Source organism: Podarcis muralis, chromosome 7, assembly GCF_964188315.1.
Source record: "Podarcis muralis chromosome 7, rPodMur119.hap1.1, whole genome shotgun sequence".
In the NCBI taxonomy this organism is placed as follows: Eukaryota; Metazoa; Chordata; class Lepidosauria; order Squamata; family Lacertidae; genus Podarcis; species Podarcis muralis.
In genome coordinates, this window is record NC_135661.1 from 47,151,895 (window position 1) to 47,179,355 (window position 27,461).

Sequence of the window (27,461 nt, forward strand, 5' to 3'; positions counted from 1 at the left end):
TATAAATAATATGCTTTTAATTTTGCTGCAGAGAATATTGTTACAGAGCAGAGAGTCTCAGTTATGGGAACTAATTACAGCCCTTTTTCTATGTTCCTCAGATCTCTCCCTACGTCACACTCAGGCAACACCTCTCAATGGCCTTCTTCACAAAATGGATGCCCCCCCCCCCGCCAGAATGTGGCCCTGAACTCAGATGATAACTCTTTCCAATTATTCTGGACAGAGGATAAAGTAAGCAATCCTATGGGAATGGGAAAGCTTAGCTCATTCAAATGTCTTCTATTGAGCAATTTCATCTGAGGGAAAAGAGGGTAGGATTTAGGGATCATAGCAGACCACAAGCTGAACATGAGTCAACAGCTAATGCTGTTCTATGCTGTATCAACATAAATATAGTGTCCAGGTCAAGTCCCGCTCTGTTCCACCTTGGTCAGACCACACCTGGAGTATTGTGTCCAGTTCTGGGTGCCACAGTTTAAGAAGGATATTGACAAGCAAGATTGGATTGTTCTCAGAAAATATATCACTTTGATTGAAAACTAAACCATCAAAACCAGGAGTGGACTTTAGTCCATTCTGCTCAATTCACTATGTCATGGTTGTGACACCCTGAGGCACCTCCTAGACCCAGCGCCCACTGTGGAACCAGTCATGCTGCCCTAAATCCACTTCTGATCATGATGAAAGATCCCCCCACATTGCTCCACACACCTCTATAGCTCCTCTGTTTTTGAGTTTGGGTATTTTCCTAATCAGCTTGATTTGTTTCCCAGAAAAGAAAACTATACTGCGGGTGTAGGAGCATTTAGGTTTTTGGAAAAACCAGGGCAACAGGGCTACTTGGAAGGTTGGAAGCCCCCTGCAGTGCTTGATGTGCTTTGTTCATTGCACAATATGACTCAGGAACGTGAGATTATGCTCCATGTAATCCCATTTCACTTCCTGCATGATAGGAGTTTATAAAATTATGCCTTACACTCATGGACATTCAGTGACGCTAAATGCTGGAAGATTCAGGACAGATAAAAGAAATTACTTATTCACACAGTCAGGGGCGTAGCAAGGGATGTGTGGTAGATGTGGTCTGCCCCAGGTGTCCCCACTGAGGGGGGTGACAAAATGGTGGGCGGCACTCACCACGGGGCCTGCAGCGCGCCTGAGCCATGCGTGTCTCCTGGGAGTGACGCAGTGGCTTGAGCGTCCACAGGCTCTGTGCTACCCAAATGGTGCGCCCATTGCCTGCCCCTCAGCTGTAGGGCAGCTGAGTGGGAGGAGGCAGGCAGACTCCTCAGATGCCCACGGTGCCCCCGTGGGTGGGTGGCCCCACCCCCATGGCCAGCTGGCACACACATCACCCCAGGGGCCCGATTGGCTTGCTCCGCCACTTCACACCGTACATAGTTGAACTATGGGTCTTGCTTCCACAAGAGACATCCACCAATTTGGATGGCTTTAAAAGAAGATTAGACAAATTAATGGAGGAGGGGAGTGTCAATGGCTACTAGCCATGATGGCTATGCTCAGCCTTTACAGGTGGAAGCAGCAATCCTTCTGGACAGCAGTTGTTGGAGATCAAAGGACATGAGAATGCTTTTGTGCTCAGATCCTGCTTGAGGATCTACCACCAGCTTCTGTTTTGCCACTGTGAGAACAGGAAGCTGAACTAGATGGGTCATTGGCCTGATTCAGGAGGCTCTTCCTGTTTTCTTTATTTGGGGTACACATAGACCCTACTATTTAGGTTACAGTCAATTACCCTTTAAAGGAGATGAGGGGAACTACGAGATAATACACACTTGTTCATCTTACTCACCTCCCGCCCCCCCCAATTGCAGTTATAGGAATAATCAGGTTTAAAATAAGTTTTTACATCGATGGTTGTTTTGCAGACCCCTCCAATATCTGACAGCTGGAGTTTCAAAGCAAAATTCTGAGTAAATTAAAGCAATAACAAAATAACACAGGGCAGCTGTTTCAGCTTTTTTCACAGAACAATGCTCTTTAGAAAAGCTAATGAATCTAATGGAATTTAACAAACCCTGCCAAAGGAACAATAAGTGATTTTAAATGTATGGAAAAGTGTCACACGAGCAACCCCACCAAGCACCAAGAGAAGGAATGCAAACATACTAAGGGCTGTGTGTGTGTGTGTGTGTGTGCGCGCGCACACACACACACACACACACACACACACAGAGTGCCAGATAAGGTCCTTGTCTTACAAAGAAACAGGTCTAACCAGTTCATCAACCTCTTTTACTAGTTTCAAGCCCTTGTGAAATAGAGCATCACAGGCTTGGAAGGGATCCAGGGGTATCACCTGGACTGATCCCCCCCCCCAAATCCCTCATACTAATCTATAACCAACAGACCCACTATTGGTGTCTGTGTGATGTAGTGGTTAAGAGCAGTAGACTCGTAATCTGGTGAACCGGGTTCGCATCCCCACTCCTCCACATGCAGCTGCTGGGTGACCTTGGGCTAGTCACACTTCTCTGAAGTCTCTCAGCCTCACTCACCCCACAGAGTGTTTGTTGTGGGAAAGGAGGAAGGGAAAGGAGATTGTGAGCCACTTTGAGACTCCTTAAGGGGAGTGAAAGGCGGGATGTCAAGTCCAAACTCTTTCTCCTCCTCTTCTTCTGTTATGCCATTTAGGCCTCTTTCTCTCCAGTTCTTTAAACTGCCCCCAATACACACCTTCCCGGGACACACCCATCACTGGCCCTTCTTCATGCCCTGCTCTAGTGATTTTATACTTGGATGAAATATGTCCTTGAGCTATGATGGTATCTCTTCCTTACCCAGATGGAAGGTTGTATGTGTTTGGCCATAGTTATCAGGTGCCCCCCCCAAAGGTTGTCTAATGACAAGGGTGGTCCTTGTGCTGAAAAGGGTTCCCCACCTGTGCTTTAGAGGAGGGGTGGGAGACATTTTTATGCTGAGTATTCCATTCTTTCAATTGCAATCCATTGGGCCATTCCGGGTGCAGGTGGGGTCTACTTGCATGCCATCCCAGCTGGCAGAGTGGCATTATTCCACATCCAACAGTCCTTCAGCTAGCCTTATGCTGGTATTGTGATTATACCCTTATTCACATAAAAGCTATTGACTGGAAGCTATTTTGACTTTTGATTAACTGGGAGTAAGCTAACTGTAAGGGGATCTTATACAGACAGCACCTTTTTTATAGGAATAAAATATTGATAATATTTTAACAATATTCCCTTGGGGGAAATGAAATGGAAAATAAAGCTTAGAAATTGGCAACCAGTCAAAATAACAAGCGACTCTGCACTGCTGTAGAGGCAGCTGTTTTATCCTATTGTCAAGATCCAATCCAATAAATGCAATAAATAATAATAATGCCCAATATTGGCTAGAAGTATCTCTCAGCTAAGAAGTGGAAAGGATCTGCTGTCTTTTCATTCAATAAAGCAAAATTACATTTCCCCTTTCAGTCTTTGCGTGTTAAATTTGTAAGCAAAATCTAAAGCTTTGATTGATATCAAAACAGCTATATCTTGAAACATACTAATCAGGCTCCAATTACTTGCTAAAATATTTACACCTATAATGCTAATTGAAACTTAAGTTGCTTTAATGATTTATTAATCCTCATTTTCAAATTATTTAATTATCTCAGTAAAATGGTAATGAATCATATTCATGATTCAAGTCACTCCAATAAATTAACTTTTCCAGTGGTTAATTGGATAAAATGTGGTCTTAAGTAACAGGCAGTTCAGTGAAAGATATGCAGATACACTATTTTAATACAGCTTGTTATTGCTTGATTCATTATACAATGGGGCAGTATAATATAGACGTTTAATTAAGTTCACCCCTCAACAACAAAATGGTTCAACCAATTAGACAGGGGTGGCCTTTTGCCTCCTCCCTGAGAAAAGGCTGCAATGTGGGTTGTTAGAGGCCTAAACAGTTTAGACTATACAGAAGTGAGAAGGTGGGTGCCACAGTGGAGACTGAGTGCTGCTGCTATTGCTCCAGGTTTGCTCTGGAAAAGAACCATGCTGGCAGCATTGCATTTGCAGCCAGCAAAGATGGCAGTTTCAAAACTGTTAAACTTACCATACCCCTGTCCTCCTAAACATTGTGCCTCTCAAACAACCACCAAAATACCTCCCCCATCACTTGAACGTGGGGTAGCAAATTTGAGAGCAACATTTTGCTTCATTCATAAAATACATGTTTTAATAAATACCTCAACCATTAACACCCATTCTGCTCAGAGTATACCTGCTGAATTTATTGACGTGACTAGCTTGAGTTCATGAATTTCAGTGGGTCTACTCTGAATATAACTGAAATGAACATGACCCTTTGGCCTTTTGCTATAGGTTTGTTTGGTATTCAGTGCAGGCAGGACTTTTAGAACGTAGTTGGCAGACATCCTGAGGTATTATGGAGTTAATGGCACTCCTGAGTCGCTTTCTACAGAGGGCCTTCTCAGTAGTGGCGCCCACCCTGTGGAACGCCCTCCCATCAGATGTCAAAGAGATAAACAACTACCTGACATTTAGAAGACATCTGAAGGGAAGTTTTTAATGTGTAACATTTTAATGTATTTTTAATCTATGTTGGAAGCTGCCCAGAGTGGCTGGGGAAACCCAGCCAGATGGGCGGGGTACAAATAATAAATTCTTCTTCTTCTTCTTCTTCTTCTTCTTCTTCTTCTTCTTCTTCTTCTTCTTCTTCTTCTTCTTCTTCTTCTTCTTCAACACCATCATCCATAGGGCAGGCACATGCATGGAAGGCATGGAATGCAATTAGCTTTTTATTAGCAGAAAACAACAGCACAGCAATGTTTGCCTTAACTCAATGATGGCATTGCTGAAACTAAGTTCTAGGAATGTCCTTCCCCTCTAGTCTCTCACTCTGGATACCTCCCAAGCAGACGAAGTCTGTGTTGAGGGAGTTTGCTCCTCCTCTGGGTCTGTCTGCCTCATTGCTCAGCAATGTGCAGGACTTTCCTGGAGCAGGGGGGGTTAGATTGGAACTGTTTACACACATACTGTGACTCTCAGCTTCTGATCCTGTCCTGGAAGGCTCTCCTTCTCCTGACCCTGCAAGTCTCCGGCTTCTATCAGCTCCCAGCTCATTCATTCTGCTGGTTGCTCCTCAGTGTCCCACCACCAGGCTCCGGGCTCTAAGGTGTCATCTTTGGAGCCCTTGCTGAAGTGCTCTTGGGCTGGTGGCTCTTACCACTCCTCCTCATCCAGCTGGTCCCAGACATAGATGTTCAGTGAAACCCACCTCCCTGTACTTTCATAATTTGGTTAATTGGTTTTGTAGCTCTTCTATTGCTTTACTTACTAAATATAGCTTTTTCACCATTCCTTTTGTCTCTTGAATCTTGTTCATGGGTGTGTTGGAAAATATTCTTGCCCACCCCTGGTATATATTCATGTACTGCCACAGCCATATTGGTTTGTCTGTATATGTAGCTATCTATCTATCTCAGAGGGATGCGGGTGGCCCTGCAACAGGGTGAGCTCCCGTTGCTTAGTCCCTGCTCCTGCCAACCTAGCAGTTTGAAAGCACGTCAAGTGCAAGTAGATAAATAGGTACAGCTGAAGAACAAGAAAAAGAGTTTGGATTTGATACCCCGCCTTTCACTCCCTTTAAGGAGTCTCAAAGCGGCTAACACTCTCCTTTCCCTTCCTCCCCCACAACAAACACTCTGTGAGGTGAGTGGGGCTGAGAGACTTCAAAGAAGTGTGACTGGCCCAAGGTCACCCAGCAGCTGCATGTGGAGGAGCGGAGACGCGAACCTGGTTCCCCAGATTACGAGACTTCCGCTCTTAACCACTACACCACACTGGCTCCAGCGGGAAGGTAAACGGCATTTCCGTGCACTGCTCTGGTTTGCCAGAAGTGGCTTAGTCCTGCTGGCCACATGACCCGGAAGCTGTACACTGGCTCCCTCGGCCAATAAAGCAAGATGAGTGCTGCAACCCCAGAGTCGGTCATGACTGGACCTAGTGGTCAGGGGTCCCTTTACCTTTATCTATCTCAGGGCAGTTCAACCTCTCAGACTAAGAGTGCCACTGCATTGGACCAATCAAAGCACAAACCACAAAACAAACTGTAGAGGGAGAGAACCAAACTGGGCCAGTCCAGATTTGGCAGAGGAGGCGGGCCAGGTCCCACTCAATCCCTGACCTCAATTTCTGTGGTGTTCCCACTCCTGCTGCCTTGGCTACCACCGCCTCCACCACCATGGCCACTGTTGCAGGCCACCAAGTAGCTGCAAGGCTGTGAGGGAGCTGCCAAGCAGCTACTTTCCCACCCAGGATTTTAGACCATAGGAAAAAATATGGGGGAGATAGATTGCACAATCACTTGGGGCAAACTTGACACTCAAGTGCATGTCAATGACCGGCAATGAGAGTCTGCCAAGTTCAATGGGCTAACTTTTAGGTTGCAATCCAAGCACCCACTTAGTAGGAAGGGCAACCAAACAGGGCCTTGCATGCCACATGCTGGACCACCCTGATCTATCTAGCTCTATCTATCCCTTCCCTAAAACATGAAAGGAAATGTAATGCCAGTAAAACAATTTTATTGGCTTCAAGACTACTGAGGTGCAACAAGCTGGGTGCAAATTTCAGTACCCAGATCTGCCCAAAATGCAATGATTGGAGAAAAAAAGTACTCTATTTAGGTTATTGATGCTGCTCATATCCCATTTAAAACAATTACCATTGACCTGGAGGCAATGAGGCTTTGATATTCATCTCAAGAAGAAGAAAAATATACACATAGAAAGAAAGTGCTATTTTTCATTCTGAAAACCTTGCTTCATGGCTATCAAACTCCCCCATGCTTTACCCCATTTTGTCAGTGGTCCATAATAAAGAAAAGAACAGATTAAATTTTATGAATTCAGCCAGCTAAGTGAATAATTCTAGGTTTCAATTATTTCTGACTTAATGCCCGAGTGTGTCTAATTTTCATTCTAATGCCTACAGAGAATCATGACTTTAGCATAATTCATGTTGATGCATTTTGACATTTTCAACTACGGTGGTTTGCTTCCCTGGAATATGCAAGCCATCATAAAATGCAATAACAAAATATCAAAAGGAAATATCTAATAGAACTAAAGGAACCAATTTGGTTATGAGCATATATAGAGGAACGACAAAAGGGATTGGCATTTGAGGGCTGCATCCAGTGAGGAGAGGGCTCTGATCTGAAAGCCACAATGCTTTTTCTGCATACTTCCTTTTCAGAAGATTAAACCAAATGTTCCTTTAAAAAAAAGGGGAAAAAAGAATTTCATTTCAGGTTTATGGCATGAGGGGAATCTCATCTCCTTTTCAAAGAAAAGATGGAGCACTCCTAATCATTTTTTAACTGACCATCTTTCCCTGATTTGATATTTAGTCATGGATAATGGTATATAAAACACTTTTACTGCACAAGAAACCTGAGTGAAAATTCATGTTGTCTGTTACACAAGACTAGCAGCACACCTGTAGTGGCAGATTGGAGAGGGGTGGCTGCATATGGGGATAGCATGCCAAACACCTCATGGAAAATAGACTTGTTTTCATTCCCTTTGTTTCTGCTGTTGGCACTGCCATATCCCTTCACTATTATGTTATGTGTGAGAGGTAAGATGTCAATCACATATGCTGAAGTCATTTTGTGCCTTGAGTACCCTTCCCCAACAGAGGCAGCACTTTAAAATGTTTTGCAGCACCATTCAGACAACAGTTCCCATCTTTACCAATCCCTGCCTCATTGTGCCATCTAAAAGGAGTTGCTGTGCCACAACAGGGCTGCCTCTAGGGATGGATCCATCCTATTATAGATTCACAGACACTCCATCAAATGCCCTTCCTATCCAGTTTTGTGCAGATTTTTTTTTTAAGGAATGCATGAAAAGTCTGCAGTTGAATTGCATAAATGTGATCACACTTTTAACAGCACACTTTCCACAAAACATGCTCTATGAATGCAGTTTTAAAACATGATATGCATATTTTCTGCACTCTTTTTGCGCGCTGAAACTGCCTTGCAAAATCTGGAGAAGTGGTTGGACTTGGAGTTGCTTTCTGAAAGCAAATTAGGGAGCATAGAATTGGGTCAGTCTGAAAATGGACTGAACAAATTCCTTCTGAACTCTTATTAGACAGTCGAAAAGCTTTCTGTTTGTTATTTTAAGGAAAGTGTTGGGTTTTATCACTTCACACAGACATTTTCCTGTTAAAAAATTGATCCTGAGACAACATCCAGGCTATGGATGGGTAAATATACTGGTTTTGGTTTTCCCCAGTTTCTCATTTTTCCATTCTGAAGTTTGAATCTCTGCATTAGTTTGCAGGGAAATTTTTTAAAGTCCTCATGAAAATTCTTCTGCATTCTAGTGCAGATTCCTCATAATACACACATATTTTGTAAACATTTTCCCTAATATAATGTATTCATAGAATCAAAGAATTGTAGAGTTGGGACCATAAGGATCAACTAGTTCAAACCCCTACAATGCAAGAATCACAGCTAAAGATAAATGACTATCCAGCCTCCTTTTAATAACCTCCATTGAACCGGAGCACCACCTTCCAAGGCAGTCCATTCCACTGCCTTAATGTCAGGAAGTTCTTCCTAATGTTTAGTTGGAATCTTGTTACTTGTAATTTGAATCCATTGGTTTGGGTCCTACCTTCTGGAGCACCAGAAAACAAGCTTGCTTCCATGTGGAAGACCTTCAAATATTTGAAAACTGTTATCATATCACTTCTCAGTACTCTCTTCTGCAGGCTAAACATACCCAACTCCTTCAACTGTTCCTCATAAGGCTTGGTTTTGAGACCTTTTATCATCTTGGTCTCCCTCCTCTGCATTCCAGCCAGTCAATATCCTTCTTAAACTGTAGTGCCCAGAATTGGACACAGTACACCAAATATTTTAAATGTTAATTTCACAAATATATGCATTTAAATGCACACTTTGCCCTACTGCGTGCATTTTTGTACACATCACTTAGCTGGAGAACTGCACAGCAAAATTTGGAGAAAGTGAAAATGAGCTAAATTTGCCTTTAAATGTGAATCCAATGTCCTTCCTTGTCCCTCCCGAATATCCCCATGAACCTATAACTGTGTGTTTTGTGTTTCCCCCTCCCAGCCTGTGTACTCATAAGGTATGACAGCCATTCCACCAGTGTAGCTGTGGCATAGCTCTCGCTATCTCACTTCTGGTGCAAATGGAATACAGTATTGGATTTATCTTATATTCACCACTATAGATATTAATTTGATTTGGCTTGGCTCTTCTCCCTCGCCCCCAGCACACACACAAACATGTTGTTTCATGGATATATTTATTGCAATTTTATATTTAGATTTGCCTACTAGACACAATTATATGCCAGACTTTCTTGCTCATTCCTTCTCTTTGCCCTAGTTTCTTAGGCTAAAACAGCAACTTTTGGGTTCTCTTGTTGTGAGAGTATAAAATTGTTTCTGCCCAGGAGGACCACATGATAGAAACGTGCCCTTAGGAAATTGAAGTTTCACGGGGCTCTGGGGAAATCCCAGCAGATAAGCATCAGTTCTACAAGTGGTACTTAATATTTGATTCTATCCAAGCAAGAGGGGGGAGAAATATATTATCCAGCTCTTCAGGTATTAATGTCAATCTAACAAGATGGCACACACTGTAAAATAAAACCCAAAAAGCCAAGACCATGGGGCAATGTGAATAACACCCCTAAAGTTGAGGTCAACATTCTCATTATCTGGGCAGCTGCTAAATGTCACTGCAATCCTATGGTCCAGGTGAGACAGCTGCTGTTCTGCATTGAGTGTAATGGGTGGAGGCTTGAAATGACAACACAATATGAATGGGTGTTCATTTCAAGTTGGGTGTTGTTATTTGTTGATGACCACTGATGCCCCCATGGTGCTTATCATGTACAGATTTCCAACTGCCCTCCAGCCAATGAGTTTGCCCTCAACTGCTATGGTTGTTTTTGCCTCCGCCAGTGGCAGCAGCACTTGTCTTAGTGAGAGAGTCACCTTTCCATTTATATACTTCTGTTGTTGTGCTAATTAACTCTCAGTCATCATGGCAGTCTCAGCAGCCTGGCATAAGACAATTCAGAGAGGAGGAGTCTTATCACCAGGCTAGATGATTCGCCTCCCTCATCAATCTTCCAGAAAAGGCTGACAGCAGACAAGGGAAGGTCAATGATAGTAAGTTCTCTTCCCACTGGTGGCTGCTGCCCATTGGGATTGGTAGGGCAGAAGGTGGAGAGGCCAATGAGAAGCAGAGGAAAATAAATCTAGTGTTGTCCCCATTCTTCTCCCTGAATTCTTCAAGGGCAAAAATGATATTATGAAGGAGGAAGCTGGCAGCCAGGGCCAAACTGCTGGGCTGATTGTAAGAAGAAAGGCAGGTGAGGGCTGGTTGATGGCAGACTGGCGTTGATGAGGCAATGCTCCATTTGCCCCCATGAACCAGCCTCCCCAGCATGGAAGTTGCAGATACTAGTGCAGGTCTTACTGACGTTCACATTGGATATTTCAGGAGATATGATGCTGGCACCTGGGATGCCCTCCTAAAAAGCATAGGATTGTTGGGTAAATGGAGCAAAAAGAAAACTAAGTTTCAAGGATGTTCTACAAATCATAGCTGATTCCCATTCGTAACAAAATCATTTTGGATTTATAATAAGTAAATGTTATTTCAGGCTCACTAACTTTATGCCATGGTGTAGACAAGCTATCACACACACAAAGATGAACATAAAGAAGAATTACGGTGTTGTGCATTACTCGTCATAATGCAATATCACATCTCACATATTAATGCAATTCCACACTGTGCTATTGTGGAAGATGAACTCTTGAACAGCCATTCAAATCTGATAAAATATAAACTGGTGACAGTAATTCCTCAAGAACATTTAATATGTTGAGCATTGCACTACGGGAATCAAAGCAAATTCTTATGACATTATGAAAATGGATAAATCATTTAGATTTAAATGTGCAGCACTCCATTTCATTGGTGATTTGCTACACTTGAAATGAAGTTCCCTTGCCCCTCTTCATAGAGTAGAATCTCAAATAAAGTTGCCATATACATTTCAAGGGGAGGGGGTTGGAGACAGTTTTCAGCATGGGATTGTTATTCCAAGATGTATTTTTTAATCTGTTTTTAGTTTATTGTTGATTTTAGGTTTTGAATGATTTACAGAGAGTTTTTTATAGGCATTTTTCCTGGCAATTTTATTGTTCTATTCACTTTGTAAACAACATTGAGGGTTCTTTTAACAATCAAATGGTTTATAAATTTTATGAAATAAGTGAGTAAGTAAGACTGTTAGCATTGTTTTTATAAGGCAGATACCCACCTGCTCTTTATTTTGTCACCTAGTTGCAAATCAATTATTCTTAATCTCGCTTCCTTTATCTACCATCCTGTTATTTTGCTACTTTCAAGATATGTTATTTCCCTTAACTTTCTGTTTTTCACCTTCTTGTAGAGCTTACTTAGGGTCAAGTTAGAAATGAAGCCGGATAACTGTGATTAAAAGCCTTCTAATTAGCAATCGCCAGCGGCTGCTTTGAAAATCATAGAGGCATTGTTGGTGTTTGAGGTGTTTAGCCCTTTCCTCTCATGTTATATTCCCAATCAAAATCACACCACAAGGTGATATTTGCTCTGCAAGGGAAGCAGATTAAGGGCACTTCCAGACTATATCTCTTTCCAGATGGGATTCAATTACAAACCCACAAATTTATGTTATGCAATTAAAGCTGCTTTGGTGCTCTTGTACAACAAACCCACTTCCTTGAGAGGCAGGACTTTTTGCAGTGAGGAAAATGCACTGGAAAATGTAGGATAACACTTGCTTTGATGCAACATCATCTAGCCTCTCCACAAAGAAATAGCCAATATCACCTAATTTCCCAACCAAAAAAAGAAAAGAAAAGAAAAGAAAAAAGTAAAGAATGTTCAGTTAACATAAACCTAGAGTATAATCCTGTAAGGACTACTCAGAAGTAAGCTGTATTACATTCACCGAGACTTGCTCCCAAATAGACATGTATAGGATTGCAGCCACAGGAGAGTTATTAAAAGTCACTTCAACAAAAATCAGTGGATCTTTATTTTTATACACTCACCTAGAAGGTAAATACAACATCCTCAATGTGTGGTGAACCCTAAACCAACCATGACTAATATCAGCCACAGGGATACAAAGACACGTCACATGGCAGGTCACAGAAAGTTCAAAAATAAATTGAGTGGGAGAAAAGAACTGCTAATGCTGTCATGTTTGCTTCAAGTTTCATAGCCGTGACTCAAAGGTTAATAAAATACAAATAGGGCATCATTGTGAACACCTTTGTAAATTTCTGGCCATCTGTACCACCAGCTCATCCACATACAGGGCAAAGGCACTGAACTCATGGTGGAAGACCTTACTTGTCTATCAGATGGAAGCTGTTGTATGTATGCCAGCATCCTCCTGAAACCTTTGGTGTTCTTCCCTTGAAATTTGCCCCCCCCCCCCTCGGACTATGTGGTTTAGGAGGATTAGTTCATACAAAGCCAGTGTGTTACCTCCTCTTGGCCATTGGAGCATCTGTTGCCTGATGCATCTAGTGCTGCACTGAAATCTATCCTTCAGTTTCTCTAAAGCTTGCTTGCTTTCTCTGAGAAGGAGTTTTGTTTTATTTTCCTTGGAATTTCTTTAGAATTCACTGAGCGCAGGGTTTTGCATTTGCTGTATTAGTGTAAGGTAGCCAAGGGTGGTGTGTTTTTCTTGCTGGTAAACATTACTCCGGTACACTGCAGCACTGCTGGGAGCCTCCACATCGTGATCTAGAAACTCCCCACATAATTGTAGCATGCTGGGGAGTGTAGCCTGCTGAGGAGGTAAAATGGCAGCCAAAAGTAGGGTTGAGAAATGCTGCTGCCACCACTTACACTACAAAAACCCACAGAAATGTTTTTGGGGGGAATTACAAAAAAGTAAGACCATTCAAATGAATGTGTATAAGAGTCTGGTGGATCAGACCACCTAATTCTGCATCCTGTTCATACAGTGGCCAACTAGACGTCTATGGAAAGACCACAAACAAATCCTGAGTGCAGCAGCATTCTCCTTACCTCTGATTCCCTACAACTGGCATTCAGAGGTACACTGTGTCCAACAGTGGAGGGAGGACATTGCCATCGTGGTTAATAGCTGCTGAAAGCCTGATCATCCATGACTTTTAAAGCTATCCAAGTTGGTGGTCATCACAGCATTTTGTGGGAGGAAATTCCATATTTGTAAAATGGAATGTTTATGAAATGAACGTGATTTTATGACATATATTATGAAGCAAAACCAGAGCTTATTAACAAAAAAACAAAGTAACAAAATGGGAGGAATGTCTTAAATACCCCTAATTTAATGAGGGGGACCCTCTCCATGAAAATTCTGTTTTCTTGTCAGCCAAAATCAAACTTCATTCATTCCTCTGAGAGAACATTTTAATGGGCCCAATGTCATACAAGTGTGAGCAGTTTCATTTTGCAATATGTCAAGCATGGCTCCTTCCTTCATAATACAGTTAGTTCATTTCTATTCAAATGACATGGTCCTTAAAGAGAATTCTTGCCGAACTTCATCATGCCTTTCTTATTTCTTCACTTGCCTATTAAAATTAGAATTGTGAAAGAATGACATTTTGCAGAGAGTCAGAATCACATCACACCTCCTGAGCAGGAGTGCATCACAAACCAACTGACACAATGCTGACAGTGGCATCATAGAAGGTTGATGATGATTCAGTGTCACATTTTGTCACGGGAAATCAAGATGACAAAAGCTTTGGTATTTGTATGAGATATTTTCAGAAGCTTCACGATAGCAGTCTGGTTTGAAGGTGGACAGCTACACTTCTCCAATGCAAATTGACTTACTTGAGAAGGGAGGCTGATTGGTTTTATATGAGGAAAACATTGGGTGGGGGAATCACAGAATAAAATACATCTTGACACAATACACCATCACTCCAAGATGACAAGATGGTTCCACTTGGAAGTGGAATGGAATTACAGAACTTTCTTTTCCAGGAAGTATAGGAATGAAGGAAGCTGCTTAAAAGTGCTTAGAATAGAACAATCCAATCCAAATAACTTTATTTTACTAGCCATTGTACAAATCTGTATCAAAAATAAATACAAGCAAAAAAAGGGTGTCATGCCACAAATAATAGTCTCTATTTAGATCTGTGCATCTCCCTTACAGTTCACTGCTATATTGTCCAGGGTCTTCTCGAGACAAATTGGTTGGTTGGGGTGATGGTGGTGGTACCTGCCTTTTCTTTGCCTACCACAACTTTAGGAGACAATGCATTGGGTAGGACTGCTAATAACAAGGCCAGTGGCATTGGGTAGGATTCTTACTAAGGTATCAGAGAGGGTGTTGTACAGCTTTGCCTTCCTCCTACAGGAAGTTGGGGTATCCTGTTAAAGGGATTCTAGGGGAAGTGTTTCCACCCATAAGCTGTTGGGGGCTGAGGGCTGCCGTTCTGAAGGCTGCTCATATTTGATATCTATCAAAGGGCAATCCTAGGTAGGTATCAGGCAGGCTGACTGATTTGTAAATCACCTCATACCGAAGCCAAATCACTTATATCTCTAAATTATGTTTACTTTTTTTAAAAAAAAGCTTTGGTAGTTTAGCCAGTTAGTAACTTATCCAATTGTTAAGTTCTGTTTTTAAACTTTTTTTTGCTCATTAATAACTGAAACATTTTTAAGAAGGCTGCAAGTGCACAGGCTTCATTTTCATTTTGGAGAGGTTATTGAAGCATGTTGGCCCCTTTTAAAGAAAAAACCTTTAGAAATATCTGATCAAACTATTGTTACTTGGTAACCATTGAGTAATGTGTGGGAGGAGTACATCTCTTCAAAACATTCAACCCAGGAGAAAGGTATTATCCTCTTATGCTAGCACTTTGCACAGTTTTGATTATTACAGCTGAAGATGGGCATTGCATAATTATATATCTGAGGTAGGAGCTGTAACTGTCCATTAATATGGACTCAGTGTGTACAAGTCAGTGCTATAAAGTCAAGCAAAACTTAATTGTTTGTATCACTTTGATACTTTAATCACAACCTGAAGCAACATTGCCAATTAAATGTCTCCAGCAGACCATTCTCCCGCAAGGAGAAACATCTTAAAAGTTTTGTTGTTGACATTTTAATGGATAAATTGCTGGGGCTATTAGTAATGGTTCTAATATTATTCTGCTAGTCATTAGTAGAGCAATAGCCTGACCCTGAAATTTGCTCTGCCAGCACTTAGGTATGCATATAACTGTGCCATGGGGTGTTTTCATAGCCATTCCGGAACAGCAATGCAAAAGAAGGAGTTGCAGTATGGCTGCACTGATAGTATGACAGTTTAGGCCATGATGAGCCCACCTGACTCACCCTATGGCTGTTTTGAGAGGATGGCTGGGATATGAATGAAGCAAAAGGCATTAAAGCTGGAAATTGCATGTGGGAGGCTTGGTACAACACAACAAGAAATAATTCCTCAGTGATTATGTCCCCACCAGAACCTGCTCTGGCACCCACAAAAGGTTTCAGTAAATAGTATTTCAAAAATCCACGATGCCTGGGAGACTGCTTGCTGTTTTCTGCTCAGTTTTCACTTTTACATAAAACATGCTTACATTTCATAGGATTCCAGGATTCGACATGCACCCACCTGTTCTGAAAGAAATGGTGCAAATAGTTTCTCACTGTGAGTGAGTATGGTGGCAGCTGATGTAGGTACTTTTCCTTCTTCTGATGTGCCAGTTAATATCACTTTGTGGCTGTTTCCGCTCTTTGGAAAGTGGCAACCATTTTGTGTTGATGCCATGCCCCTACAGTGTCCATTTTGTGATTTGCACCTATGATGAGTTCCAAATATGACCCCATCCACCTTTTAAAAAATAGTATACAATTTGGAACTGCAGACTTTAGGGAGAATTTCAGATGAAGAGTATTCTAGGAACATCCACAGTTGAGTCTATGGCTGAGATGAAATTTTGCAGACGACATTTTTTTATTATTGTAACAGGAAGTCCAAACCATTTTTGGATGCTATTCTGGTTTCTCATATTTGGTATATGGGTATTTTTGACATGTGGTTTTTGGCATGTATTTGAGATATTTTTACCTTGTCCTTCTAACAAGTACATTTAAGGAAGTGAAAACAACAACAACAAAAACTATGCTAAAGGCATCAGCAAAGAACAGCTATAAAACAGCTTGGTAACAATGAAAGAAACCTGATGTATGAAAACAGTAAATAGGGAAGATCATAAATTCCCGCACTTATTGTGCAGTGCAAACTTAAACATATCTACTGAGGACTCAGCAATACAGCTGCAAATAAAGTATTTTAAATGTATTGTAAAGTGCGCTATACAAATGTGACACCAGATGGCAACAGTGAGCTATGCCAGATTCAATGTATTTTTCAAAACATTTTTTTAAAAAGCATTTTCACAGCGTTGTTTTTTTTATATATATTTGTGTAGATTCCACCTGAGACGTCTACTGGATCCAGTGGTACTTACTCCCAGGTCAATATAGAGAGAGGATTGCAGACTTAATAACTTAGCCTTCACCAACATAGAGCTCTCCAAACATGTTTTGGACTACCATTTCAGTTCTGGCTGGGAATTGCAGTCCAAAAAATCTGCAGAGCGCCACATTGGTGAAAACTGCCATAACTTTCTCAAGTACTCTTTAAACACTGCTTACTTCCATTTTCTACACAATACACAAAAGAAAATAGCTGACCTTAGTCATCCTTCAGGCATGCCTAAGGGATAAATTATGTCGCTGCAGCGCTACCTTAGAAAAGTCCCCCCTTTGGGGGTTTCTGGTGGTACTTTGGTCCCCATTTATATGGTTCCACATTTATTATTTACTTGTTTGTTATGTAAATAGCATATTCCTTGCTATTTATAGGCATGAACACTTGTTTCTGAAATAAGAAATAAATGGTGGGATGGGAAACGACAGGGCAGGGAGGGAGGGAAGGAGAGAGGGGGACTTCAGCACTTGACATACTAGGCCAACTGCAAACATTGCAGCAGGACCTGGCTGAGTCTGCATATTGAAATTGAATTTTCCCAGAACATCTTACTGCAACATTATGTTGGACATCCTAGGGAAAATGGTAGCTCCCACCATATTTGGGGCACCATGGGTGCTTCTACCATGGCCAGGTGTGTATGAAGGAACCCATCAACATAAGAGGAGTTCTGCCAGAGGCACTTTGTTCAGGACACCAGTCAAGCATGGAGCTGCCCTTAGAAGAGGGGGAAAGAGAAAGAGAAATATTATTAGGTGTATGCAATTTTAGTTGATGTAGAAAAAATGACCCGCATTCACACCCAGACCCTCCTTCTCATAATCTTGGAACCAACTCAGGGCTGTCCAATGGTCCCTGATTCCATTCCTGGCATCTGCGGTCAGGGCTGGATAAGTGTCCAACCTGAAGCCCTGGACAGATACTGCCAGTCAATGTAGACAATACTGAACTAGATGGTCAACATAAGGAAGCTTTCTTGTTCCTATGTGTTTCTTCTTCTTCATGTAATACAGTTGATGGAATTTGGTACTACAAGATGTGGGTCATGACCACTTCTTCCATTTCAGATCTTTTTAAAGGGGAATTTTGTAAATCCATGAAAGATAGTTATGCACACCAGTTATGTATGAGGGGGAGGAGGAAGGGAGGCAATAGCAAGAAGGGCTGTTTCCTTCCAGCTCTGCTGCTGGAATTCCTAGAAGCATCCAGCTGGCCACTATGTGAAACAGGTTGCTGGACCAGATGGACTTTCAGCCTAATCCATGGAGAGACAACACAGTGTCCTCCAGATGTTGATGGACTACAGTTCCTATAGTCCCTGACACTGGCTATGCTGCCTGGGCTGATGGAAGATATACCCAACAACATCTAGAAGCACCATGTTGGCTACACATTGTCTAATCCATCAGCGTTCTTATATTCTTAGTTACAGATAGGTAGCCGTGTTGGTCTGCCATAGTCAAAACAAAAAAAATTCCTTCCAGTAGCACCTTAAAGACCAACTAAGTTAGTTCTTGGTATGAGCTTTCGTGTGCATGCACACTTCAGATACCATCTGAAGGTATCTGAAGAAGTGTGGTATCTGAAGAAGTGTGCATGCACACGAAAGCTCATACCAAGAACTAACTTAGTTGGTCTTTAAGGTGCTACTGGAAGGAATTTTTTTTTTTGATTTGACTTATATTCTTAGTCCTCTTTTGGGGTTGTACCTCCATTACCTTTGTAAACTTTCCACATTTAAAGATTTTTATTTTTTGAGGGGTGGACTCAAAAATATAGCCGAGGATGTCTCATTCATGATTAAAATGGATCATGTTGATTTTCTTAAGCCCTCTTCATGTGTTCTAAGCAGGTAACTTTCCTAGAAGCCTGCTGGCAATCAGGAACACTGTGTGATCAAGTGCATGTATTCAAACACATTTCTTTATTTTATGTATTGGGTGTGTGTGGGTGTGTGTGCAGCATAAGAGCAACAATAAAACTGCATTTATAAAACAATACAAAATATGCATCACAAATTATTAGAGTAGCTTAATACATCAAACATAGCTGGACCAATCCTCAGGGAAAGCCTATGAGTTTTAAGTACCAGTAGGTGTTGAAATACCAATATTATAGGTGCCTGCCTAATGTTCATTGGGTGTGCATTCCAAAGGGCAGATACTCTTAGTGGATATAAGGTGAACCTCTGGAGCATAAGGCACTACTATGAGTGTCTTGCAGGATGGTCAGGAAGTGTTTATACAAGGCCTTCCTAGAGGTAACAAGTGGAGGCTGGTGTCCATTGGACTTGAAAGGGCAGAAGACAGTGAGGCCCAACAGTAGGTGGCTCCAGAGACAATGACAGGCAGAGCCAACTCATTCTAGTTCTTTCCCCATCCTACTCTCTGCTGAGTTCTACAAGGACATCACTGAGCCAAAGGAGGAGGCAGGCAGCCACCAAGGCCAACCTCTCAACAGGTTGTATGAAAGTTGGCGGGGCAGCACCCCATTTGCCCTACTAGGCCATCCTCTATTGGAGGCAACCATTGTTTGCTGAATATATTGAGAAGCTTCAGACTCCAGAAGCTTCAGCACATGTGCCCACTTCCTGCTCACAAACATTGTTTTGAATGCACAAAGAAGGCTTTGCAGATAGTCATTTCAGAGGGCTTTAAATTAGGTTGAACCCTGTAAACACCTAATTTAATGCATGCAAATTACTTTCAGGATTTTCTAATCAGTCTAAGATACTGCTTCTGATTCCTGACAGAGGATTATGAAAAGAAAGATGAGGTGGCCATAGCAAGAACAAACATCTGAAAAGAAAGATTAAAAACCCATGTTTTCCTTTTAAATAGGATAAGTCATCTTAGTTCACCCATCCTATTCCCCACTGCAATAAGCAAGGGTGGTTATTCTCCCAGTGAGTTCTTTATTACAGTGACAGTTTTCAAGCTTTCATGAGACACAATTCTCAGTGAGATTAGTTTTTCCTGCTGTGTCCACTTATTGATGTACTGTCCAAATTCTCAACAGATGAATAGTATAACTCAAACATTTCTTTAAAAAGTGCTTTACCCTTTCAGTGAGATTTTCTTCTTCTTCACATGATACATCCCACTGTGAGCAGATTACATTTTATACTCTATGGAAGTCCTCGTGTTCTTTTGGAGTAACTAACTATGCAATCATATGCATGGCTATTCAGACGTTAAGTCCAATGGTGTTCAGTGGAGCTCACTTTGGTATACGCAAATCTGTCAATTCTGGCTTTTCTCAGTTTCTAATTTTTCCAGTCTTAAATTCAATTTTCCTCATAAGCACACCAGTTTGCATTTTTTAATTAAAATACTTTTCACGCAAAGTCACCAGTGTTTTAACGGACATTTCCCCCAATATACACAGTTGTATGTGCAATTTTGCTTAATATACACATTTTCCCCCAAATATAATATATAATGAATATTTCTATACAAATGTTTAATCCACACTTTACCTAAGCATAGGCAGTTTTTTATATATACATTACTTAGCTGGAGTACTGCATTGCAAAATTCAAAAAAGTTTGAATTTCATGGGATGTCTACATTTCAGTTCACATATTGTTTTGAAAAGAGTTCATTACATAGGCTCATATTTAAATGTGAACTGCATCAAATTTCTATCCCATCCTCAGGATCACACCTTCAAACGTATGTAGAAGATGGAAGCCTAATAGAACACTCTACACTTGGATGATGTCTTAATCTATGTAGGCTAAGGTACTTTGTAAACACTAATTAACAGAGCTGTAAAAAGCCCCTCAAGGGATAATGGGCAACTAATTGTCCCTATTTTATTAATATATATTCACTATACACCTGAGTCACTTTTATTATGATTGATTTTATAAATGAGAAAACTGAAGAAGATTCCTCAGTGGCTAAGTTGTTACAAATGGGAATCAAATGCCAGTGTGTGAGACAACAAGGGACTAAACCATTTGTTTGATTTTTTTACAATAATATAATTCTCATTTTAGAAGCGGTCTTGAGGAATAAACTGGGAAGTATACTGGTACCATGGCCTTTTTGAACAACAGGCTAATATAGGAAACTGTTTCTAGACAAATATCAGCGTTTGAGCTAGTGGTAAAACAAAGCAGAGGTTCTAAATGATTGGTGTCGAAGTTCTGATTCAATTTTCTTATTCATTTTATGTTTATGCCACTTTATATTTTTAGGGGGGGGGGAATCTCAAAGCGATTGACAGCACATTAAAACATCAAAGTTTACATTCAAGGCAACATAATTAACAGGAAACAAAATATTATCTTAAATATTTCGAAACAAAACATTTCAAAGGAGGTCAGCTACAGAATGCACATTTAACACAGCAAAGTTTACCCCAAAAAGCAAAAGAAAACATTACTAAAGAAAGTCAAGTGTAAAATGCGCATTTAAAAGAGAATAAAATATTATCATACGCATAGAACTTATCTACTGGGCATTGGTTGTGGAAGCTCAGGCTCAGTGACCTGAATCTGCACTCAGAGACAGCCAATATACCATCAAAATCACTGCAAGTCATGCTGCATGTCAAAGTTACATCAAATTCTAGTAAAATCTGACCCAAATGGTCAGAGAGGTTGAAGGCTGATGCGGATTTATGAAGTAGGCCGTATGTGGAGGAAGAAGAGAGCAAGGGAGGCAAGCAAAGCAACATCAGGACCTGCCCCAGTTGCTGGGAATCTTGAGTGGGAAGAGTGTGATTGAGCTCGGGTTCTGCTTTTGGGCTTCCCATAGGCATTTGGTTAGCTGTTGTGAGAACAGAATACTGGACTAGACAGGCCATTAGCCTGATACTGCAGACTCTTCTGATGTTCTTAGATTGCATATTTCTTCACTGCTGGCCTTATTGCTGCCAAGGAGGGTAAGTAAGCTCTCCATCTGCCACAATTGTCAAAATGGATAGCTGCTACAAGTAGCCAGAGGCTTCTCGACATGGTGGGAAGGGGCATTCCAATGTGAAGTAGTCGACAATGTTTATTTGGCACAGATAGTATCATTGGCTTTCTACTAACCATTGTAGTGTCATGGTTCCTGATGAGAGTGTTATAAACTGAAACTTATGGAGAAGACTAGGGTGAAAGGAGAGGTGAAGAGCTGGCTAGAAGGACAGGATCCTGTTACTGATAAAAGACTCATCAAAGTCTTGGCAACCATCCCAAAATGGGACTTGATTTGCCTTAGCAAAATTGCCTTAGCAAAATGGTCACACAACATTGTTGTGATTAAAAATTGAAAGTATTTAGCTATTCCTCAGCTGGCTTGGTATCCAAGCTGTTTCACCATATGCCTAAGGGTTAAAGAGCTGAGTTCTATCTGACACTGCTGCAAATGGCCCATTATCAGCACTTGGGTGCCATTTGTTCTTCGAGTGTTGACTTTTGACAATTTGTCTTTGCATCTCGCAATCGCATTGGACAGGCTGTAAGATATAGATTTACAGATACAAAGCAGAAGGCAAGGGAAAAGAAAGAAATATCTTCCTGACATAAACATAGTTTTGAGAGAGATGATGAAGCTGGTTTTTTTATCTGAAACACATTTACAAATTCAGAAGAAAGCAATCAAACTTTTGAACCCCAAGAATGCAGTCTTTATAAGAAATGTTCTTATAATGGAACTCTCAAGTCTGTCAAGGAGTCTGATTTTTAAAAACTTGAGACAGTCACAATCAAAAGGTTTTAAAAACGATAATCCTTCCATTCACTAGAATCATTATACTATATGGGGAGGGTGGTGGTTTGGGTCCTGGAAAAACAACATTCAGCTGGCTTTAACCTCAATTCAAAGTGTGGATTGTTTGAAATGATTTTGTTAGAGCATGGGGATTAAGGGAGCTGAGACACAAGCCTTGTATAATTATGATCCACATTTGTATCAATACTGCTTGCGGTTTTATTGCCATGGCAGCACATATTTACAGAGGCCTGCATTGATTTTGCATCTCTGTAGGAAAATCCCACAGTGCTGACTTGTAGGTTCCATATTAGCAATTTGCATGGCTGACTGTTGTTGGGCCAAGGGAACAGCATTCCACATTTGGCCAGTAATTCATAGGTTTTCACAAAAGCCCAATAAAACCTGGAGGTACTTTATTTATAGGTGTTGTCTCCCCTCCCCCCTCTCATGTCCAGAACAGGAGGGAAGGAGATGCATTTCTTCATGATTGGTCAGAAGTTTTCTCTGTAAAATCCCTAAAGAATGAAAGGTAGATCCTGGGACTCAATTAGGAATGGATGAATTAGTCTATTTCTACTTCACGGGCACTTCCAGACTGGTGCTATTTTCCAGAGGGACTAAATCACATACTGACAAATTGCACAGTTAAAATTGATTTGGAGCTCCTGCACAACAAATCCACCCCACTCCCTTTTTTGCGATCAGGAAAGTGATGGGAAAATGCACTGGAAAAGTGTGGGGTAAGATTTCCATAACACAAGCTCATCTAACCTCCCTGTAAACAAATCAAATGAAGGCTCAATAAATAGCCAATGTCATCTAACCTCCCCTCAAACTTTATGGGAGGAAAATCCGGATATCACAATGTATGAAATCTTCCCTTGATTCATGCTACAGGAGTTAAATAAAGAAACGTCACAAAAAGATGTGAATCTGCATGAAATGTCTTGGGCTGAAAGTTGAGCAGCAAAGGGCTAAAGTGTCTCTGGAGGGCATGGGGGAGGAGAATTTTTATCTGGTTCTGGTAAATGGCTCCCAATTAACAGCTGGCAGATTTAAAATATGCCATCTCTCATTACCCATCTTCCATCTTTAACAGCACCATTATTTTTGAAAATGGTATTGGTATAATTACTTTGCAACTAAGTATTGCAGGTAGATACACCTTTGTAACTATTTATCTCCAGTCTAGGGTTCCTGAAATCTATTTTATTCATTGCATCAAATAAATAGAATTCATTCAACAAGTTCTCCCAGACACAGAGAGAGTAGTATTTGTGGTACCAAGCTCTATCTAGATCTTTAGTCAGGAGTGAGGCCTGCCTGCATGATTCCTATCCCCCTGTCCTCACATTCATGTCCATGGATATATCACATGAACAGAGGTAGTAACTGTCTAGAGCTGCCTCCTCTGCCTGGCTCTCTCAATGGTACAGAAATCAGGGGGGGAAAACCAATAGCTATACCCATAGAGCTGCTGTATTGATTCTCATGGCACTATGGGGAGAAACTGAATAGACTGGTTTGAAACTGAAACAAAGGTATACAAATATGCATGACAAGGAAAAGAAATTGTGGGTGGGTGGTGGAAAGAAGAATGCTTCCTATATCGCCAGGTTACCTGCATCAAACCAAATGACAGAACTCAATGCAACCTCAGCTGCCGAGCAAGTGGCTTCCCTTGAATGCATCGGTTACATCCTAGTCCATAGTGGGCCTGCCATATAATGTCTCAGCTAGTGGTTAATAATGAGATGTTATGCATTCATGCTTGAAATTGTGGGTCACTTTTGATTAAGTATCTTCCACAGAAAATAAGGAATGGCATTCTCATTCCGAGCTCCCAATGTATTATGCAAGAGCTTAACAGCTAAACTTGTTAGAAGTAATATATGTAAAACTAAGCAACAAGGGGAAAGCAAACCCAGGGAGCTTTGTTGAGCTCCAACTCGAACCTTTGATCAAAATTGAGAAAGAAACACACTTGTCGAGGGGACAAAGTGAGGTAACTCAAGGCAACAATTTAAGCAAGATCACTGCCTTCCAGTATTGAACTCAGGCAGCATTCACACATGGGGGTTATTGTGTTAGCTTTACTGATTAAGAGGATAGTGCTTCTGTCCCGTTTTCTAATGTTCCTTTCACACTGCCATGCCGCGCTAAATTTTATTCACACCAGTAGGTACTGCAGTGTGAAAGGTGGGAATGATGCTCTGGAAGCAGCTTTCCTTTGAGAAAGCCGTTTGCAGAACATTCCCTACATGCTGCAGGAATGCCCCTCCTATCAAGGGTTGATGAGCAGAGGGATTGATCCTGGAGTGTGTGTGTGTGATGCTCTGCAAGCAGTTTTGTGTGTCGAGGTCCCCAAGCCACCCCAATAACTCACACTTCACACAAAATTTTTGTTTATGGTTTTTGGCATAATTTTGGCCACAACTTTATTTAAATACACAAATGTGAGTGGTTGAATAGGCATTGGTTACGACTATCTGTCCTTGCCCCAGGGACAGAACTGACTTCCGGATTCCAGCGGAAGCCAGTCAGGGAAAACAATATTGGGGATAAATGAAGCTGGGGAACAGACCCTCACCTCTCCCAGCATGCTCTCAGGGGCTTGCGCGGCCCAAACCGGATGCCAGGGATTTGGATGAAAGCATGGCAAGCCCCTGGATTCCTTTAACTGAATTCCCTTGCAGCACCAGCATTGGAGGGGTAGGCACGTACCCCTCCACCAACCAATTTTTTAACCAATGCCTAACCTCAAACCTTACAAGTTGTGACGATTTGCTACGCAGTAGGCAAAAACCAAAAACCAAATTGCACCAGCCAATCAGCCAAATGGACAAAATTCCTACCAGGCCCCTGCCCCAAAAGCAGACAACCCCATGACAGGCATAGCAAGGTCAAAGCGATAAGATCCCCAGTTCAGGGAGGGTAGGTGGGTGATGCATTGCACACAGCAAAAGAGAACGCCCAAAGCTGCGTGTCCTGTATTTAAAACCTTTGTGTCCCACCCCCAAATTGGCAACATTGAAATCTCCCCAACAACTCAATTGCCCAATGACTGCCTGTGGCCATCCAGACAGATCTACCCAGCAACAGTGGGGTGGCCTGCTAGACCCCACCACAACAAGTGCTCTCTGTTAGGGAGAACACGCTTTCTCAAAGGAAAGGTGCTTGTGAAGCATCACGCATGCACAGAGGACCCAACCAATAGTTGAAAAGTCAATCTGGGAGGGGTTGAAGCTCCACAAGCTGCTTTCTTTAACAAATGCCATTTGCGGAACCTCACTCAGGGCCTGTAGGATTGCCTCCTCCACTTCACAGCTCTTGACAGAGATAAATTTAGGAGAGAGCAACTGGTTCTGTTGCACTGGGTGTGGAGCCTTGGAGGCGCTGCAGGTGACACTGCAAGAATGATTTAGAATGGAGCGCAAGACATAAAAGGTAAAGGTACCCCTGCCCGTACGGGCCAGTCGTGTCCGACTCTGGCGTTGCGCGCCCATCACTCTTAAGAGGCCGGGGGCCAGCGCTGTCCGGAGACACTTCCGGGTCACGTGGCCAGCATGACGAAGCTGCTCTGGCGAGCCAGCACCAGCGCAGCACACGGAAATGCCGTTTACCTTCCCGCTATAAAGTGGTACCTATTTATCTACTTGCACTTAAGGGTGCTTTCGAACTGCTAGGTGGGCAGGAGCTGGGACCGAATGAAGGGAGCTCACCCCGCCGTGGGGATTCGAACTGCCGACCATACGATCGGCAAGTCCTAGGCACTGAGGTTTTACCCACAGCGCCACCCGCATCCCGCGCAAGACATGGGGGGAGGCAAATTTTGGTGTAGCACAGGGTGCTGCTGGAAACTGAGATCGCAAGATCCACCACAACTGTTGATTCTTTCTTTTTTTTTGTTATTTATAATTTTTTTCAAATATAACTGTCAGGGAACTGCCATCGGAGGAACCGGTGGTGAAAGGGATCACGCAGGCTGGGAGAGACTCAGCAGCGGAAGCAGGAACCAGCAGAGGGAGAGGTGGGTCTCTGGTGGAAGGGGTCACGCAGGCTGGGAGAGACTCAGCAGCTGAAGCAGGAACTAGCAAGGGGAGAGGTGGATCTCCGAGGGAAAGCGAGCAGGGGGGAGGGCTCAGGGACTCTTCCAGCGAGAGCAGTGGGGGGGTATCTGAAGCTCCCATAGGGAGACCCACTCCTCGCCGGAAACTGTCACGCCGTGAGTCCAGAAGACGTGTTTCCGTTAAGGAGCTTTTATGCTGGAAACGATTCCGAAAGCAACCACTGTCGGAATCTGCAAGTGATTAGAGCAGCCATGTCTAAGGGGCTCTGTCACAGACAGAAGTTTGTGGGCTTGAACAAACTCTGAGGGACTGCGAATTTACGCACAAGCAGCTCATTATCCCATCACAGCATTCCGACAGTCTTTGTAAGCTGTTTGTGCAGGAGAAGGCATCATGAGCGACCCAGCCGGCACTGGGCAGGCAGGGGCTGGAGCAGGGCCAAGCCTGGAGGAGAGCTACCGGGCGTTGGAGATCCAGCTAGCGCTGCAGACGGCAAGGCTTGAGGAGAGAAGGGCGCAGGATGCAGACAAAAGGGGAAAAGGCACCCAGTTCCCCAGAAAGGTACCAGGATTGGTGCAGAAGTTTGGGGGGGACCCCAAGGACTACCATGCCTTTAGAACAGAGATGCAATATGCCCTCAATGTGCAGTTTGATGAATTCCCTGACGAGGAATCACGAGTGGCTTTCGTGATTGGGCATCTTGAAAAGGGAGCACGGGATTGGGTGAGACCCATGATGGCAACGAATAGTGCCGTCCTAAAGGACACAATGAAGTTCTTTCGTGCCATGGATCTGATGTTTTCCAGCGATATTGAGCAGGGAGTGGTGCGCAGGCAGCTCATGGCTTGCAAACAGGGGAGCCGATCTGTCCGTGAGTACTGGACTGAGTTCACCATGCTGGTTCACAGATTGGGGTGGGACTTATCGGCGGAACCCATTCAGATGCTTTTTGAAGAAGGTCTGGCTCCGGTGGTGAAAGATGAACTGGCCAGGGGTCCCAGGGCGGATTCTATGGATCAGCTGAGCAAATCTGCGCTGACC